This window comes from Lathyrus oleraceus, chromosome 3, assembly GCF_024323335.1.
Source record: "Lathyrus oleraceus cultivar Zhongwan6 chromosome 3, CAAS_Psat_ZW6_1.0, whole genome shotgun sequence".
NCBI lineage: Eukaryota > Viridiplantae > Streptophyta > Magnoliopsida > Fabales > Fabaceae > Lathyrus > Lathyrus oleraceus.
In genome coordinates this window covers 33,240,471-33,254,268 of record NC_066581.1, presented here as the reverse complement: position 1 = coordinate 33,254,268, position 13,798 = coordinate 33,240,471, and positions in this window count along the sequence as shown.

Genomic DNA, 13,798 nt, shown 5'->3' with positions numbered 1-13,798 from the left:
TATGTTATGACCTAATATGAGAATGTATGTACAATGATAGGTGCAAATTTGAGGTGCTACAGCTGCCCCTATTCAATCAGCTGGGAACCCGAACGGATGATAGCAATGGCTGTCAGACTTTCAGGGTAAACAGGGATTGAATACCAAAGAACCGTAGAAATTTGCACCGACTGGATATAATAAGAAGAACCACGTCATTTACCGATGACGACTGCATGACAACTTCAGAAAAGCAAAACCATTTACCGATGGTTGGAAAACTGGAAACTTGATATTTACCGATATCAACTTCAGCGAGACCATTTACCGATGGCTGCTGGGAAAAACAACTTCTGAAAAGCGAAAACCATTTACCGATGGTTAAAACTTGATATTTACCGATATCAACTTCAGCAAGACCATTTACCGATGGCTGCTGGGAAAACAACTTCTGAAAAGCAAAAACCATTTACCGATGGTTAAAACTTGATATTTACCGATATCAACTTCAGCAGGACCATTTACCGATGGCTACTGGGAAAACAACTTCTGAAAAGCAAAAACCATTTACCGATGGTTAAAACTTGATATTTACCGATATCAACTTCAGCAGGACCATTTACCGATGGCTACTGGGAAAACAACTTCTGAAAAGCAAAAACCATTTACCGATGGTTAAAACTTGATATTTACCGATATCAACTTCAGCAAGACCATTTACCGATGGTTGCTGGGAAAACAAACTTCAGAAAAACAAAACCATTTACCGATGGTTAAAACTTGATATTTACCGATATCAACTTCAGCAAGACCATTTACCGATGGTTGCTGGGAAAACAAACTTGATGTAGAAAGGAAGCAAGACCATTTACCGATGGTTAAAACTTGATATTTACCGATATCAACTTCAGCAAGACCATTTACCGATGGTTGCTGGGAAAACAAACTTGATGTAGAAAGGAAGCAAGACCATTTACCGATGGTGTCTTCAGAGCAACTTGATATTTACCGATATCAACTTCAACAAGGCCATTTACCGATGGCTGCTGCAACTGGGAATTCGATATTTACCGATACCGAAGAAAACTGGGCCATTTACCGATGGCATCCCTGCTTGGGGAGGGACAAAATCTTTGTGATGGAACCAGACAAGACGTTTACCGACGACTTCTGGGGATCTTGATTTTATTAACAAGAAAACAAAGAATGACCAGACATTTACCGATGACTGGGATGAGACTCGATGTTTACCGACACCGAAAAATGATGTTTACCGACATCAAAAGAAATGACCAGACATTTACCGATGACTGGGGATGAGAAATTTATTGGGGAGAGACAAACAAATATTCGCAACTGAAAACCAGGTAGGACATTTACCGATGACTCTACTGGGGGTTTCTAGCTGGGGAAATATCAGACATTTACCGATGACTGAGGGAAAGACTCGATGTTTACCGACACCGAAACAATGGTGTTTACCGACACCAAAAAAAATGACCAGACATTTTCCGATGACTGGGGTGAGACTCGATGTTTACCGACACCGAAACAATGGTGTTTACCGACACCAAAAATGACCAGACATTTACCGATGACTGGGGTGAGACTCGATGTTTACCGACACCGAAAGAATGGCGTTTACCGACACCAAAAAATGACCAGACATTTACCGATGACTGGAATACTCGATGCTTACCGACACCGAAACAATGGTGTTTACCGACACCAAAATGACCAGACATTTACCGATGACTGGAATACTCGATGTTTACCGACACCGAAACAATGGTGTTTACCGACACCAAACAATAGAACACACGCGGGTGTTGACATGATACTGACTGGTATTACAAGAGCGGACATCTGAGATATGTCAAAGCAAGGCTGATCACTTGCTGGGGAGTCTCACTGAGGAGAAACAAACTTTCTGTCACCAACGGGTGAGGAAATAAACCTCTGTGGGGATAATCAATTCTGAATGCTGTCGAAGCAACTGTAGCAGACGTGATATGCTGATGTTGAACAAAAATGATCCACCTATGCCGGGGATATAGTCTGATGGGTTTCAAACACATGAATGCATATGTTTGAATTTTTCTATGGCGTAATGCTCCATATGGAATGGAAATGCTACGCAGTTTTGAGGATGCAATGATTACTACATGCAATGCAATATGATGAGAACCTCGCCGGGGGATACACAGGACGACTGTGCTGAGGAATCTTCAATACAATTCCGCTGGGGGAACACGAGGGAACTGCCGGGGAATACACAGGACGACTGTGCTGAGAAATCTTCAATACAATTCCGCTGGGGGAAAACAAGGCAACTCGCTGGGGAGTAATAAAGCAACTTGTTACTGACAAAAGTAAAATTGCTGGGGATATCCCAATCAATCCACAGGTAGGATAAATTCCGCTTGGGGAAATAACTGCTCCGCTGGGGAAGATAAACCAGGCAAATCTCTGGGGATAAGGCTCATACAAACCTCAGATACGATAAACTCTGCTTTGGGAAATACCTACTCTGCCGGGGACGACCCACACCATCCACAAATAGAATCAACTCAGCTGGGGAAGCAGGTATCAACCTGCTACGGGAATTCGTCCAATCCATTGGTAGGATGAACTCTGCTGGAGAGAACAATCGAAAGATTGACCAAAGAGTGCATGAGATATATTATCTATAGCCGTCAAAAACGTAGATAATACACTCGCATGGAAAATTATCCATAACCGGGTTGCAGGTTGTTAAATGGATAAACGACCGAAAAGAAAGGCATCGGTACCAGGACTAGGTATGCAAAGATGACCAATCAAAAGAGGATAAAGTTGCTAACTCGGAGCAAATATCCAAAAAGAAGGGGAAGACCCAAAGGGGACAATACTGCTTGATCAAGGCAAGTATCCAGAGGGGAAAAGAATATCAACACCGCAAACTGGATACTGATAACTGCAAGGAGGGGATTACATCTACCGGTTTGTAGGTAGAAAACCACGGAAAAAGTAACCGTCATCAATCAGGATGAGCACAAAGGGTTAACTCTAACAAGGGGATGAAAGTGGGATTTTACGACTACCATCTTGTAAGTAGAAAACCACAAAGATAGGACTTACAGCTACCGGTTTGTAGGTAGAGGCCACAGAGAAGTAACCAGTCATCAATAGGATGAGCACAAAGGGTTAACTCTGCTAGGGAAGGAAAGTGGGATTTTACAACTACCAGTTTGTAAGTAGAAAACCACAAAGATAGGACTTACAGCTACCGGTTTGTAGGTAGAGGCCACAGAGAAGTAACCAGTCATCAATAGGATGAGCACAAAGGGTTAACTCTGCTAGGGAAGGAAAGTGGGATTTTACAACTACCAGTTTGTAAGTAGAAAACCACAAAGATAGGACTTACAGCTACCGGTTTGTAGGTAGATGCCACAAATTCCGCTGAGGATAAGATGAATGAGTGCCGGTTAGTGAGCAACTATTCATTTATGCCCCAGGGAAGCATGGGAGACAGCCGACAGGAAGCCAATTTAGGATTGATCCAAAAAGGCAGACTGAAACAGGACTCATCCTAATGAGGAAAGAGCTCAATAGGGAAAACCCATCCCAATGTGTGTTGGGAGGGAACGGAAACAACCGTCATCCACGAGGATGTATCTCAGTGGGGAAATGGCAGGAAAGGATAGACACTTTCTGCTTAAGGGGTTGGCTCTACATGGAGAGATCAGACACACCCATATCTGCTAGGGAGGATCTACTGGAGAGATCTGTATCACCAGATAGCAGGAGACAAACATTTAACGGATACACGGCAACAGCTGCAACATGAGTATCTGAATGTTATGATTATGCGTGTATGCCTTATACCTAAAATGTATGATGAATGCTGACAAACAGACATGTTCAACATGCAGGTCCGGGAATCAACCATCCGGCACCACTCTTCCGGAGGGAAAACCAAAGTCGTCAGAGAGCAAAGAAAATCCACTGGGGGCTGGGATATCAGGGAACACTCATCCTGCAGGGGAGGAAGGCCACCGGTGGCTTCCGGAGGGATCGTCAGTCACAACCGGAGAACAGAGTTCAACATACAGGCAGACGTGCCGCAACACCTCGTGCTGAAAATCAGAGATACCAAGAAGCAACCCGATCTCTGATGAGAATAGATAGGCGTTGATAAAGCTCCTTACGCAAACAACTCCACTGAGGGATCTATCTGAGGACATGACAGAGTACTGGGATGTCGATCCACCAAATACTGAATCTTCAAAGAAAAGCGTCCATGCTAGGAGTAGAGAGGAAGACTGCTCTGCTGGGGAGAGGAAAGCTAACGTCTTCAGTAAACACTCTGCTTGGGGAACTGCCCCACAAAAGTATTTCAACAGCAACCTTGCTGGGAATGCCCCACGGTAGGGCTCAAACAAACCTATACTGGAAATGCCCCACAATAGGGCTAACAGGGACTTGGAGGAAGAATGTTGTACTGTCGGGAACATGAAGATGAACAACTTCAACCAACACTGCTCTGAGCAATCTTGCTGAGGAGAAATCAAAAGAGGTTCGACAGGAGAAAGATAACGTTATGCTCGAGATACGAACAAATGTCTTTCCTGTTGGTAATCATATCACCCTCGGGAGAGCACTGCGGATCTCCTAAGTATCCTTCCATCATCGTGAATGTTTACTTTGTTTAAGAACAATTTTTTTTGAAAAATTTGTTTATTTTGAAAACAATGATACTTTATCAATTAAAAAACATGCAAAACATTTGTTGAGTTGAAACAAATAAGAATGCAAATAATTGGATAAAAGCTCAAATTGATGTGGTGGAATGGTAGTCTGCAAAGGGCAGGACTCCATAGATCTGTACAAGTTTGAAATCGGTGATATATATTGGAGAGGGCTACATTGAACATAATGACCTTTCCTCTACCATTCCGAATTTTCGATGTATTCGGAGCTTCGGTCGACGACGAATCGAGAATCCCTGACGGATGACAAATATAGAGCACAGTCTTGTCAAGACGCAGTTACTTGCCATATCCCTAATTTTTGCCTAGATTGCCCCAGTGTGAGGTGATCAATCTAGCGGGATGCAAATTCTTTTTTCCATGTCTCTAACTTTTGCCCGGATCGCCCTTTCGGGTTTTCAATCCACCGAGACGCTCCTTTTTGCCTAAGTCGCCCTTTGGGGTGTTCGACTTAGCGAGCTTTTGCTTTCTTTTTTTGTTTTTAGGCGAAGTATTTCTTGACTGCATCAAAATTCACAGGACGAGTGAACTTCTTCATCCGTTGTAGTAAGTGTTAGAACATCGCCTGAAAAGGCTCTCTTGACAACGTACGGACGTTCGTAGGTTGTAGAGTTCACTTGCCCCTGGAATCGGGTGTGAAAGACAAGACTTTCCTGAGCACGAGGTCACCTTCTCGGAACACACGAGGCTTGACCTTCTTATCGGATGCTTTTTCACTCTCTGCTGATATGACTGACCATAACACATGGCAGTTGATCTCTTCTTTCTTTCAGCCGGATTCAGCATCAGTCAACTTGGGACTTTGAGGGTGCTATTTCTCTTTTGTTTTTTTCTTTCTTTTGATTTGGGTTTCTTTTGATTTTGCACCCTCCTCTTTCTTTTTTCTCTTTTTTTTTATTTTGCACCCCCCTCTTTTTGTTGTTTTTTTTAATGCCCCAGTTGGCTGTTCTGCTGATTCTCGAGATGCAGCTGAGTGATCTTCTTTTCTTGCTCAAGAAGTCGGGAAATCTCGTCAGGAATCCCTTCAACATCATCTTCTTCCGCTTCGAATACAGGGAATTCAAAATTGGGAGATGACGTCTGATCATTATGTTCAATGGGTTTAAGAAACAACCTGCATAATGATTTGATATAAAAAGTTTTTTGGAAAACAAACAAGACAATCGTTATGCAGATGAAAAGATTGCTTTTATTCTTGTTTTTAGGGTCTTTTGTGATCACCAATTTCATGCAAAAAGCGAAAAGGGAAAACAAATGGAAAAACAAATGTTTAACATGAATTTATTTGAATGAAAATATCATTGCACAAAAATGTTACCAACAATGTCATCACTTCTCCTTTTGGCATGGGAGAAGGGTTTTTAAACAAAGTGATTATTGCTCTGACTTATGAACAACTGTAGGAAAGCCCACAGTGACCCAATTGTGATAGATCCCACCGGGGATGACAACTGTCAGTATCTCTTGCATCAGCAGCTTCTGTTTTCTGAACAACCCTTCTGAAGAAAAAGTCGGCGCCAGCCCAGGACTTGTTATCTTCAAGCTTGATTATCACGGGGATCCAAGTCTTCAAAGTTCAGAATACCTGACCTCACGAGGTCTTGAACCTTCATCTTCAGCTGAAAGCAACTATCCACATCATGACCAGGAGCTCCCGAATGATACACACACTGCTGTTCAGGCCTATACCACCACCGAGGGTTGACGGGTATGGGCGGCGGGTCTCTGGGAGTAATCAAGTTCCGCTCTAACAGAGAGGGATACAGTTCGGCGTAGGACATGGGGATTGGATCAAAAATGATCTTCTTCCTCTCGTTACCCGTATTGGCTTGATTATCATTGGGAGGCTGGTAAGCCTGCTGTTGAAGACGATGTTGCTGATGTTGATATTGCTGAGCTGGCCTTCTCTGCTATTGTGGAGTTGCTGGAATAGTCACAGCAGCAGCCTGACGATACTGTCCTCTGTTCACACTCCTCCGACGGTGCACAGCATTTGTTTCACTTTCTCCCCTTTTGGGTGCCCCAGAGGATGGCTTATTAGAACTGGAAGAACTTGAAGAGCCAGGATGGCGAACCGGAGCGCGGGTTGCTCTGACATTAACAGTCTCTACAGCAAGAGGCTGTTCACTGATTCTGATCCCCTTCAATTCATCACCCACGGCATAATCATTGACGAGAACAGTGACAGCCGCATTCTCATGAACGGGTACATCCACTGGTGAAGCACGGTGGACTGGTGGAATCACGGCTTCCCGTCTCTGGGCTAAGGCACGCAGCTCCTCTTGCCCCTGAACAACTCCTTGCATCATTGTCATGAACTGGGCCATGTTTGCCCTCATCTCAGCCAACTCTGCTTGAACCTGATCCATAATCTTCTGATGATTGAGTCTGGTTGAGCAACGATGCGGTCGGCGGTCAGCAATCCTGTCTCAGTCAGGAACCAAAGTAGGAAGTCTCTCCCAAGCATGTCTGCAATGCAAGGATGATATGTGCATGATATGCATGATACGGGTATTATTTTGTCATGAATGATCCTGATAAAGGATATGTGTATGCGAGTTAACTTTTTTCTTTTTTCATGCGTTATTATTTTTTTTGGAAAATAAACATGCTATGATGCAAATGATGGAGCCAAGACTGGCAGGCTGTGCATCTCAGAACACCGGATCGGAGCTTTGGCTTGAACTCTGATCACAAACATCTGAAACCCAAAGTCAATCTGATCAACTGGCATCTGAACCCATATCTGGAGAACTAAGTCACCATCTAGTCACCAACCGGTCACCATCAGTACCTGTTAAAATGATCAAACCCTTCCCCACTCACGGGTGTCGTCTAGGCCAGGGTAAGGTTGAGAGAAACACAACATAAATAACCTTTCGCAGAATACCATCATGTGCACACCCGATGTATGCACCGATAATATCCCACCAGGGTCTGAACTGCTCGTGATATCGATGTTCCGCTAAGTGGCGTACACCACCCGCTTCCCATGAATCACTCTATTCCTAGGTTTCCTAGATTTCACTCATAGCCTGGGTATTGGGCCTTTTACCTCGAGTAATCCCCCCCAAACAGAGAAACACAGCCAGCACAACAGATGAATATGAATGAATGCAAACATTAATGCACTCAATAAATGCAAACAGTAAATGTACATATATACAATGAATGCAATAAATAACAGCAAATAACAACCAAAGCCCTAACCTAGAGAGCGCTAGGAGAGACTCGCTCAGGGAAGATGGACCAGCAGAGGTCAACTTCATATAAATCCCCAGCAGAGTCGCCAGCTGTCGCATTACGCGAAAAACCGGCGGGAAAACAAGAACAACAGAGCCGCCACCGTGCGTTATTTATCCCAAAAGAGGGAAAGGAAACGCTCGAAGTAAACCTGGAAAAGACGTGGTCTCGCGACCAAAGAGAATGGGATCGGGAGTCGGTTATGCGAAGGGAAGGTATTAGCACCCCTACGCATCCGTCGTACTCGACGGGATCCACGCACAATAGAAAGGAAAATGGTTGCTAAAACACTGCTCAAACACACACACACTGGCTGAAAGAGACGCAAGAAAACAGACAAGGCTGACTCGGCAGGATATCGCATCCTGGGCCTACTTAGTCTATCAGGCATAGACATCAGAGTCAAAGTAGTTCGGACCGGGGAAACGACACATGCTCGCTAGGATGTCGCATCCTATGCATACGTATCTCCTTGGACGAAGGAGAATCAGAGCATTCGTAGCTCGGCTGACACGCACACAAACAAACACAGGCAAAAGCAAACGTGGAGCCCGAATGCCAATCACTGGACTTACATCAGCATCCGAACCAACAAACACACACAGGAAACCAACTGCCAATCGCTGGACTTACGTCGGACTCCAACCAGACAAGGAGAAACAACTCACACAAACAAAACAAAAAGGGCGCCCGGAGAGATCAGCTCATCTCCTGCCTACGTACCTCATCTGGTATGAGGATCAGGGCGACGTAGTTCCCCTACGCAGGGAAAAAGGACTAGCCTAACCAGATAACAGAGGGAGACACAACACTAGGGAGACTACGACTCGAGCCTAGATGTTGTCATGCAAAGTCGTCCCTAAGTTAAGGTTTCTAGCTAACTTGCACAGGAAGCAAGCCTATCCTAAACATGACTTGCACAGGAAGCAAGCCACACCTAACCTAACTTGCACAGGAAGCAAGAAGGGCCTCGATTGCAACTAGGGCAAGAGAAAGGGGAGGTCTCAATCGCAACGAGGGCGAGAGAAGAGAATTAGTGTTAGTTGTTAGTCAAACTCGACAAGATATCGCATCTCGTGCCTACGTATCTCATCTGGACATGAGAATCAGAGTTGCCGTAGTTCGGCTAAACTATTCCCGTTGGTTTGTGTTTTTTAAGTGGACAACGTCACTGCGCAATCTACCTGATGCTCGACCTTTGGAGACTTACTCACCTGTAGTAGAAGGAGTTAACGTATCCTTAAGGGGGGATAATGTTTGTTTGTGTTTTAGGAAAGCTCAAGCAAGAAAGGAAGTCCTATACGAAGGAACCGTGCTACCTTAATTGACAAGCAAACGAGACTACGCGGAGTCTAGCAAACCTAGGGGACACAATCACACCACACAAGCACATACAGCATGAAATAAACACACCAACAAGGGGCTCAAACATCAAGGCTAGGTTTTAGTCGAGGGGTCATATCAACCTCAACAAACAAACCACTGGAACTGGGTAGTGTTAGCTCTTAACCTTGCCATTGAGGGGCTAAGGTGAAGCAGATGAAAGGTGAGTGAAGATAGGACTTCACAGCTCTTATCCCTGGCCTGGGAGAGCTTAAGACAAGAATGTGTGGGTTCAGAAAGTGGGAACCCTTCTACACATTTGATACTGACTCAACTGTACAATTGTACAAGATCTTGGGTTTGTATCTGCAATGCATCAACACAGTGGTGTGAGCAAAGCAGATGACACACAGAATAGCAGGGGATAGGTTGCATATCCCTTGGATTCTGCCAATTGCCTCTTCACTTAGGAGGTCTTTGACTCTATACAAGGACAAATGTAAACAGTCACAAACATTGCCTCTTAAGGAGGACTTCAGACAGGTGCCTGGCCAGGTAACAGGCCAGGTCTTCCAGACTACATGAAGATAGAAAGGTATACCTCAATGCAAATTGCTTATCAAGCAAAGCAAAGCAAAAGTTCACAAGGAACTGAGCAACTAAAAGCACCTGAAATAGTCAAACAGACATTAGTATACAACTTCAAAATTAAAGCAAAAGGAAACAGATATCAACCAATCAACACAAACAAGCTAAGTGTGCAATGCACAGAGCTCAAGGCATGTGAGCCAAGCAACCTACAAAACAAATGTATTAGTCATGATAAACAAACACACACAACCAATTTGTATTGGTCTCATTGGTTAATTGTTGGTCAACCTGAAAACAATGAGCTCAAATGTAAGTAACAGGACCACTAGGACAAGCCTAGGGTCAAAGGGGGATGAAAAAGTTAAAACAGCAAATGGAAAGCATCCAAAATCATGTTCAAACAATCAATAAATAAACCCAATTGGTTTCACATTCATATCAATTATTATCATCATTTCATAAGCAAAAGAAGTCAGGGTATGACATTTAGAAGCTCATAGAAGTCAACAACAAGACTTGAATCAAAAGCAATCTTAAACATTTCCAAAAATCATCAAATAAATCATGATCAATCACAACCCACAGCATGGTAAGCATGTCAAATTTCAACTCATTTGGACAAGTAGAAGGTGGTCAATGAAAATCAGAAAGGCAATGCAATTTTGAACATGCTCAAAGAAGTCAACCAAACATGCATCAACTTGAAAAAATCATAAATCAGTGATGGCATATGAGAAATGAATGGGACTAAAACCATGGCAAAGCTTAAGATGTCTAGTAATCACATATCAAATTTCATGTCCATCTAATAAAGTATGAGGATTTCACAACTGAAATGGGAACATGTATCACAAAACGTCAACACAAAACCAAACAGGGGACAAAAATCTCAATCAATTGGAAAATGCCATAAACAAATCCAAGAAAAATCACATGTAAACTAGACATACTCAAGTGAATTCATGCAAAAAATCAAAGCATTTTGAGGTCAAGAGGCATGGTAATGAAAATCATCAACTTGCATATCAATGGTGTGACACAAATTGTCACACCCTACTTCAAAAAATCATAACTCAATAACCAGAGAAGATAAATTCATGAACTCTATACCAAAATCACCATGGATGTGTCTAGTTTGTGCATAAAAAATTTGGAAGCCATTGGATAATGCATCATCATTTCACAAATGTTTTGGCAAAAGGTACAAAATATGGACACATGAACAAAACCCTAGCACCAATTAAAATCCAACCATCCAAAAATTCAGGAAAAATCATGATAAAATACTAGAGATCATGCTGAGCATTTAGCAAAAATTCCCATGAAATTTGGATCACAAATGAATGATCTATGAATTTTGCAAGTTGAGCATATCAAATGAAATAAAAATTGAGAAAATAAATGATTTAATTGAATTTAAAACCGGAAATGGCATTGTGGTAATTATTGGGGAATTTAAATGAAACGGTGCGCATTGGTTCAGGGACGTGGCACTTGGCTATTGTACATGGCAATGGAACAGTATCATTTCATGCAAGCAAAACAAAACACGAGTAAAACAGGATTCTGGAAAAATGGAAAATAGGGTTTGTGCTACAGTACAACAACTTCATCTTCTCAAAATCGTGAAACAAAAATTGTGCCCAGAAATTCAAATCAAACATGGCATTTGAAACAGCAAGCAACATGCATCATATATCCAGCAGCCATTAACATTAATTCGAGCTCAAATGGAAGAATCAAACCAAAATAACATTTGAACATCAATCTTAAAAATCAAATTTCACAATCATCACTCAATCATTTTGCACGATTCAAAGTCCATGGTGACCAGCAAAACATACTCTAACTAAAGCATGGCATAGTTTTAAGAATAATGAGATTCGAAACCTTACTTGATTTTGAAGAAAATGATGAAACAGTGATGATTTGGTGGTTTTGGCTTGAAACAGATGTGCTATAAGCTTCCAAGAGGTGACTGGTTGAAGTATTTTGGCTCAACCAAGCTTGAAATGGCTCAGCTCGAAATTTGCCATGGATGTGTTCTTCAATGGAACAGTTGCAAGAATGCTTTACAGTCAAGGAATAAGGCTTGCAATGAGCTCCAAAAGGATGGTATATGATGTAGCAGCCAAGGCAAAGTTGTGTGGTTGCAATTTGTTGACAGAATTTTTGAAAATGGAAGAAGATGAGAATTTGAGAGAGTGAGGTTTTCTGTGATATTGAGAGGCTGCTAGGGCTTCAATCAGAAAGAAAATGGGGTATTTGTATGCTGTTTTAAGTTTCCTAAGTGAATGCTAAACACAAATTAGTTTAGGGATAAGTTTTGCTAATTGGCCACTTTTGCTCAAGGGGTGAGGTGTATGATGGCTGTAGCTCGAATTGGGCTTGATAACATGTCACAAATGCAATTTCAGAACATTCCCAATTGGCCAAAATGATTAAAAATGATTATTTCAAAAAGTCAAATTTCACCCTTACTTGAAATTAATTCAAGTAAGTTCAAAAATGCCATTTTGATCTATGAGGTTTTGGTGAATGATGGTTACATTTTTGGAAAGAGGAGGTCAAATGTGACTTGTTGGAAAAAAACCCCACCAAATTTGGCCAAATGGTTTGAGAGATATGGCCTTTTGAAGTTCAAGAATTTTTGAAAATGATTTGATCATATCTTGCCAACCATACATGGGAATTAAGAGTTCTTGGACTTTTTGGAAATGGGAGAACAAGATCTTCAACTTTCATGTTGGGAAAAAATTCATTTGAAGCTTGTATCATGATGTAAGTTTAGGATCAAGAAGTTTCCATTTTTGGCAAGTTTCAGTTACAGGTCCAGTTTCTATTTTTGGAAATTTCTGATTTGGCTTCAAATTCTTCAATGATGATGTTTGCCATGATATATGAGGCCTATTTGGACATGAATAAGCTCTCTCAAACCAAATCCATCCATCAAAACCATTAAATCAAACCCAGTTGACCAAGTTTGACTTTTTAGGGTTTCTGACTGATTGTGCATTGACTGATGACTTCTGAACATCCAATCCTTGACCAAAACACTTCCAAAAGGACCCCTAGGTCATGTGAACATGTTGACCTAAACCTAGGGCCTTGGCTCAATGGAAATTGCACTTGCTTGCTTGACCGACTGATCTCCTGACCAGTTTGACCTAATTCCTCTGACTGGCTTGCACTTGAGGCAAAGGGACAATGCAATGCTATGCAGTGGACCATGTTATGTTATGACCTAATATGAGAATGTATGTACAATGATAGGTGCAAATTTGAGGTGCTACAGCTGCCCCTATTCAATCAGCTGGGAACCCGAACGGATGATAGCAATGGCTGTCAGACTTTCAGGGTAAACAGGGATTGAATACCAAAGAACCGTAGAAATTTGCACCGACTGGATATAATACAAGAAGAACCACGTCATTTACCGATGACGACTGCATGACAACTTCAGAAAAGCAAAACCATTTACCGATGGTTGGAAAACTGGAAACTTGATATTTACCGATATCAACTTCAGCGAGACCATTTACCGATGGCTGCTGGGAAAAACAACTTCTGAAAAGCGAAAACCATTTACCGATGGTTAAAACTTGATATTTACCGATATCAACTTCAGCAAGACCATTTACCGATGGCTGCTGGGAAAATAACTTCTGAAAAGCAAAAACCATTTACCGATGGTTAAAACTTGATATTTACCGATATCAACTTCAGCAGGACCATTTACCGATGGCTACTGGGAAAACAACTTCTGAAAAGCAAAAACCATTTACCGATGGTTAAAACTTGATATTTACCGATATCAACTTCAGCAGGACCATTTACCGATGGCTACTGGGAAAACAACTTCTGAAAAGCAAAAACCATTTACCGATGGTTAAAACTTGATATTTACCGAT